We start from the raw sequence: 7389 nt of genomic DNA on the forward strand, positions 1-7389 counted from the left end.
AGTGATGTAAGGAAAGCCAATCTTCGTTTAATGGCTTAATTTGTTTTTGAACTTGTTTATACCGTGTCTATTTCTGACATTTTCGTATTAAAATAAAGTGAAAATAAATTATTTAACATGTTTATATTACACGAGGCCATTTATTAGCACCAGAGTGACATTAATATTTCTTAATTGTTGATGTAAATACTCATTTTCTTTAATTCTTTTTAACAAATTAAAAGACGATACAAATTATTATGGTGTTAAATTATAGATGTTAATAAAATTATAGTTGAAGTTTAAGTGACAGATATACAATCATTTAAAATAGAAAAGTTTATCAATTGTTATATTAGACAGTCGGAAATTTAAGTGCGTCGACCTTAAGCCGGTTATACACCTGACGTTAAAATCGCTCGCGTTTCCAAATCTTTTTTGTCGGGTGTGGGAGTATTATTTGTTAAAGTCAAATTCATTAAGTTTTACATTTAATTATGTACAGGGTGTTCCATTGGATATTAACATCACAGATAACGTTATCAATTTTGATTTTAAGGAAAAAGAGTCTGTAAAAGTTAGGTACAGCATCTAGGGCTTCAAAAATTTGTCCTTGCTACATATATATTTATATTGTAGAAGTCGAATAAACTCATAAACTTCAAAAATATAAAAAATACATGGTGTTCAGTTAAAAAACAGGGAAAAAAGAAAGTATGTCATAATATATGCCATTGACATCTCGAACTATTAGAAAACTCTATATTTTGTTAAAAAAATACTTACTCCACTGTAGAATTCTGATTTGTCTAGTTGAATTTTTAGATTAGTATTTCTAAATCTGTCAAAAATTAATCTTATATATGTTCTCAATGTGTTCTTGTAACGATATTAAAAATATTAATACGTCGTCTATCTAGGCAGATATCTGTTATGTAAATCCGATAAAACATAATTCGTGGTTCTTTGGATCGTCGAAGGGACATTTATGAGTGTAAAGGCCATTCCGAAGAACTCATAATGTCCTGTTGAAAATATTAACACGTCGTCAATGTAGACTATAAATATCTGTTATGTAAACCTGATAGAATGGTTCTTTAGAACATCGAAGGAGCATTTTTTAGTCCAAAAGCCATTCTGAGGAACTCATATTGACCATTATCTGTTGAAAATATTAACACGTCGTCTATGTAAACTATAGATATATGTTATGTAAATCTGATAGAATGGTTCTTTAGAATATCGAAGGAACATTTTTTAGTCCAAAAGGCATTCTAAGGAACTCACACTGTCCTTCATCTGTTGGAAATGCTGTTTTCTCAATATCTGGAATAAATTTCTATTTCCACTGCCTGAATCTAATGTAAAATATTGACTATTTTAATTTGTCCGAAAAGTTATTTATCTGGCACTGTTTTTTTTTATTTAATTTCCTGTAATCTATCACAATTCCGTACTTTCTATTTCTGATGTCCGTTTTATTGGGAACGATTCATATGGGATATTAATCAGCGAGTGTTCAACTCTCTCTGCTTTTTCCCTTGTGGTCTTCCTATGCAATTTTCAGTCAAAAGGACGACCCCGCTTTCTTTGGTTTAGACGTTAGCTGACGGCAATAAGCTGGTGTGTAAGTTATGCCTATTACATTTGTCCTTAACCTTAACAGTTTCGGTTCACTTCATTTACCATCTTCAGTTTAGTGTTACGTTTTAGATGTCATGTTATTTTACGTAAGCAATAACGGACGCTGTATCTGCCAATAGTCGCTTGTTAAAGTCATAAAAGTTCGCAAAGTGCATGTTATGGTGAGATGGAAGGATCCTACAACATTTAAAGGGATTTTATTCCTTAAAGTTGAAAATGAGAAAGTTGCCAGGGTGATATTCGGTGGGAAATGGCGATACTACGGCATACAATCGGCTTCGGAGCGACCCCGCGCTGCTCTGCTGATAATGAATTTGTGACACATAACATTTCTCTGTACTCGTTTGTTCAATTTAGTTCATTTCATGACACATCGCGCCTCAATTCGATCTATCTCAAATTACCATGACCGAGCGCCGTCTCGTTTTTGCGTAGCACGTTTGGCGTAATGTTTAATACACGTTCGACGTAATATTTGTCACTATCTCAGCGCCTGCGACTAATTGGCGCCTAAATTGCTGCGAGCATTCTAACGTCTGTTGAAGTTGTTTTCCAAAAACAGGAAGGAACGACCCTCATGAGGCATAAGTATTTGGAAAATTTTATATTAAACTAAAGTTCAAAAGCAGGTACCAAATATTTTCGTAACGATAAGTAACTGATGAATGTGCATACTGAATGTTTTTAAACTTATGATCATAACGTCAGAAGTCCTTGAGTCGCTTAAGGCCAAAACCGCTGACACACTAAGGTTTATTGAGAGTGAATATTGACCCACCGTAATATTCGGTCATTGAACTAGCTTTTAATGCGTTTTTAATCCGTAATGAGCGACAACGAATAAACAGAGGTATAAATAAGATATTAACGGGAGTTAAGGGGTAATTTACTTTTTTTTTTAGGCTGAGTAATTTTTTTACGATTTTCTGTCTTTATTGGACCTTCCGAATACGTGATTACAATTAATGACATTATGACTGAATCACCGTGTATAAAAATTTGTGAAAAGTAATGGATAAAATTCCGGGAGGCATTGTTAAAAAACTGTGTCCAAAACTGTGACACCACTAAATGTCAAATTCGATTTTTCGGCCATTATCGAAATCGACCATTAAAGTTTGGCAATCTTCGGCTCGTCGATCGTAATTCTGTCATATGTTTTTACATTTGGTCTAAAATAAAATTAGCTAATATTTTGCATCCGACAAGGATGTTCAACAGCCTCTACGACCGGTACCATAGACTCAGCAGTCACATTTGTATCCCATTAGTGGTCAAGGCAGTGCGTACAAAAACATACATGTGCGTAAGGTTTGTTGTTGTGCACCGTACTTGCGGTCTATCCGGAACAACAATGTAACTATTTTTTGTGCAATTGAAATCAGCAGTGCTGTTGACGTCGCTTGCTTCATATTGCGCGATGGTAATCACTTGAATTGCATGATTTTGTAGAAGTAACAAGTAACAATCAATTTATTTTTGTGAATTCTTAGATTTCGTCAGTGCTATTTGTTTATCGCTAAAATACAGAGTGAACCTCAAATGTGTACTTAATATATTTTACCTGCGTCTATAATTCGCTATGCAAGATTCCAGACTTTTCAAAATTATGAATATTTTCGTATATATTTTTTTTTGAACAACCCCTTTATAAGTACATTTTAAGAACCGCTGTTCGCGTGAAAGTATGCCAGTGTATGAATTTTATCTTAATAACATTTTAGTTCCATATTCCAAGTTAAATCTAACTCTGTTAAAATATGTAGTAACCCTAACCCTAATTTTAAGTTATTAAAAAGAGTCCTGACGGATAGAAAATATTTAATAAGCAAATCTATTAAAGTACTCAAAAAGCCAATGCACTCATCGAGAAACACTTCACTGGTTTTCATAGTAAACACAACAACTACACGCAGTACATTAAACTAATGTAAAAATAGATTAAAATATACAAATAACGAATATAAAATAAATTTGAATGAAGATATACGTATTCCTATTTTGGACAAAGCTGTTTTAATTAGTACAATTCCTAAATGCCGATGAACATAACCAATATAGCACATTTTCAAACGATTCATGTTTTACAACAGCTTATATTTGTAATTTTACGGTAATTTTATTCAAAATTTATCGAAGAACCCATTATTGGAGGTGCTTTTTATTTGCTCAACTTAATTTTGTATTCAGTAATGCATACGTATATGTCGATTTGTTATTTTTACGGACGGTGTTTTTCTTGTAAGTTTAATTAATATTTTTACAGAATTATGGTGTAGTAAAGTGAAATATGTCGGTTTACGCGAATATTTAAATGGTAGATGTATTAATAACGTATTTTCTGTCTAAAATATATTCCAAATGATTGTAACTTGGTAAAAACCGCAAAAACCGACACCTCCCACCACATTTGATATACATTTATTAAAATATGGTATTGCACACATTTTGTAATGTATTCATCTCTTGAGTAAACGCTCAGTATTTAGGCGGAAATAGTTTAACGATGAAAATAGGAATTTAAAGATATTTAAAAATACTTTGACATATATTTCAAAGACATTATGTGTAATAGCGGCAACATTGTGTAGTTGCTGTAATGCCAGAGTAAAGTCTGTAAAATTTTATTAAAATATCAGGCATACATAGGCGAAAAGTCTACAGGAAGAAGTGTATAGACTTTCTTTATGCGATAGTAGACTTTCTGTATGCGATAGGAATGCAATTGTTGCTCTTTAAAGATTCTAAGAACCGTAGATTTTGGGCAATTAAACTGGGCATCCAATTTCCGGACACTTTTTGAAGGATCTGCTTTTACGGCATTTTGCGATCTCGCCGCCATTGATTTGATTTCCACAATTGTGTCTGGCTTTGGCAAACGTTCCTAAAATTATTTACAGCATTTTAGTTCTACATATTACCAACTGCTAATGCAAGTAACAAATAAATTGTAATTTTTACCAGTCTCTCTTAAACGCTGATCCACTCTTTCAAAAGTTTTCCTGTCAGGAAATCTTCGATTTGGAAATCGTTCCTCATAAAGCCTTCTGGCTTCTAAGGCAGTACATAATGCAAGTCCATACAATAAATGCATGTCGGCATATTCAGCAAACGTAAATTCCATTACGGCGAATAAAATAAATCCGAGGAATAAAATAAATAAGGAAAATATCACAAGTTTCGACACACTCTATCGTTAAGTGATCAGACTCAGATGGGTACTGTAATTCTTATTTAAATCGATAAATGTCAAAAAGAAACAACCAGAGGACCAACAAAACAAAGTGTAAAGTAAATAAAAGTTGCATTTTTAAGATACGCACAGAAAGAATGCAAATTGCATGGATTATTTCTCTTTAGGCATATAATAAAAGATTATATTAAACAAACAGTTTTTTCTCGAAATCAGTTCATTTTATCGATATCAACCAAGAGTACCTTTTTTTTTAGTTTAAGGTGCAAGCTATCTAAAAATATTATTTCTGTGCTTTTATCGTACAGGGTGTAAAAAAATTGGCATTATTGTGCTACAGCTAGTCCGTCCCTGGCAAACCAAATAAGCCAAATTGTTTTCATGGGTCAATTTTTAAAGAGTCTTATTTGTTGTACGTCATATTAAAAAATAGTTAGATTACACAAAGTATTTTAAAAGTTATTCAAAAAAATCAGGGACACTCTTTAGGGGCCTGTATCTCCGTAGGGGGGAAATTTTGATAGGAACTTGTCATGTTATTTTAACGTCCCCTTTATAAATCCGAGAAATTATCTACATATTCTGAGACACCCTGTATATGTTTATTATAGATGTAATTTCTCTTTGTTGTCTGACAAATTTCTATAACTTTCAGTATTGTTAAAAACCATTTCAATAAGGGTATTAATTGTTTATTAGTGCATTTTTTATGAATTTCAGTTCATTATTCATTTCATCTTTCGAAGGCATTAATTTGTCCCTATCATGCAAATATTATCTACACTTTCTTTGTATTAGTATGATGATTAGAATTAAAGTATAGATATCTGTTGGTGTGGGTTGGTTTGCTATAAACACTTTTTTTCTAAAGAATTGCAATTTTTTAAATTAAAAAAGGGATAAAGTGTTATTGTGTTCTATTTCCAAAGTACATTTGAGTTTTGCTTCCTTATTATTATAATCTGTCTCATTTGGCAATGAAAAAAATTTAATAATATTATATAACATATCGATAAACAAGATATTATTAAAATAAAAAACATTTAATCGCTTTTTAAAGGTTCTGTGAATCCCCATGCTAATAAATATGAATATACCTACGTAAAAAGGTTATTCCAAATTTGTTAATTTAAGTAAAGGAAGCTGCGGTTACGGGAGGAACTGGCATTCGTTTAATTTGTTATAACGTCGAAAGTTTTATCTTTTCATATCTACTGTTACCACTTAAATACAAATTCACATGCATAATGGTGATGCATCGTAGACGAGATTTATTTTTAAATTTACCCCAGAAATAGTTGAGTTTCGTTGAATATTTCAGAGGAAACGGCTAAAACCTATACAAATATGGGCAAATCATCATAAGTGGAATAAATATTTTTTCTTAAGACCGCAATTTCTACACAGTGTCAGGCAAGAATTTTACAATATTTGGTATCAGGATGATATTATGTCCACCCTTTCTCAATTTATCTCCAAATCTTCGTCCATCCTAAATGACGTACTTTTTTAATCTTTAAAATAATGTCCGGTTCTTGGTCCAGTCACATATGACCAGTTTCATATTAGGCAAACATGAAATTTCTCTTTTGACTAATAACTCCGTCTTAAAAAATGGGGAATTCTTTAATGTGAAATGGAATTCCATTCCAACGACACCGCATGCAATATATTGCACAGCAATATGTCTGATTAGTCAGTCAAAACCGTTTGTGTAAAATATATTAACATTAACAAAATTAACAAAATTCTGATAGAAAAGAGTGACGTTCGTATTAAAAATGTAGACAATGTTAAATTTATTTACATTCCCCTAGTTTGAGACATCATTTTCTCTTTAATACAGGGAGTCCCATTATTTGAATGCCTTAAATGAAACAGGTAACAGAACAGTTAATTTTAAGTACTTAAAAAGTTTCATATAAGCACATATATCCCGAAACCCCTAATAAAAATGATTGTTAAAATTATAATAAAAAAGCTTTTATTTTCTTATTTCCCTGGATAAAATTAAAGATGATATCGTTTTTGGAAGAACCGTTCAGTTCTAAACAAAAGTTTTTTTCTCAAAAAATTTCAAGCTCATTGGTACTTCTGCTAGATAGAAATTAGATATACTTACATATGAATGTCAATCTGTGTGATCTGTCATCTCATTTGGTGTTTGATATTCAGACCAATTAACAAATGAGTCGTTATAGAGCTTTTCATCTCCAAATATCAACATTACATCCACAAGACCCAGAACATCATTTAACTTATTAGCAGATGTCTTTTTAACAAATTAGGAAGGCATCACGTCTACTCAAAAGTGTTATGGACATGATGCTCATTCAAAAACTTTCAAAAAGAGTTTACAGATAAGGTATCCATAAAACATATATCATATTGTACGCGCAAAAAAAAATTCTTGCTTCAAATGTACCTACAACATTTGATTTTAAGATATCGCACGTTTATGTATACGCAAGAAAATATTTTCTTCTTTAAAGATAATTATTTATTTATTTACTTTAAATTTCTACCCATAAATATAATTTCTTACTTTAAAAATAGGCAGCATTTAAAACAAA

This window comes from Anoplophora glabripennis, unplaced genomic scaffold (genome assembly GCF_000390285.2).
Source record: "Anoplophora glabripennis isolate ALB-LARVAE unplaced genomic scaffold, Agla_2.0 scaffold64, whole genome shotgun sequence".
Taxonomy (NCBI): domain Eukaryota; kingdom Metazoa; phylum Arthropoda; class Insecta; order Coleoptera; family Cerambycidae; genus Anoplophora; species Anoplophora glabripennis.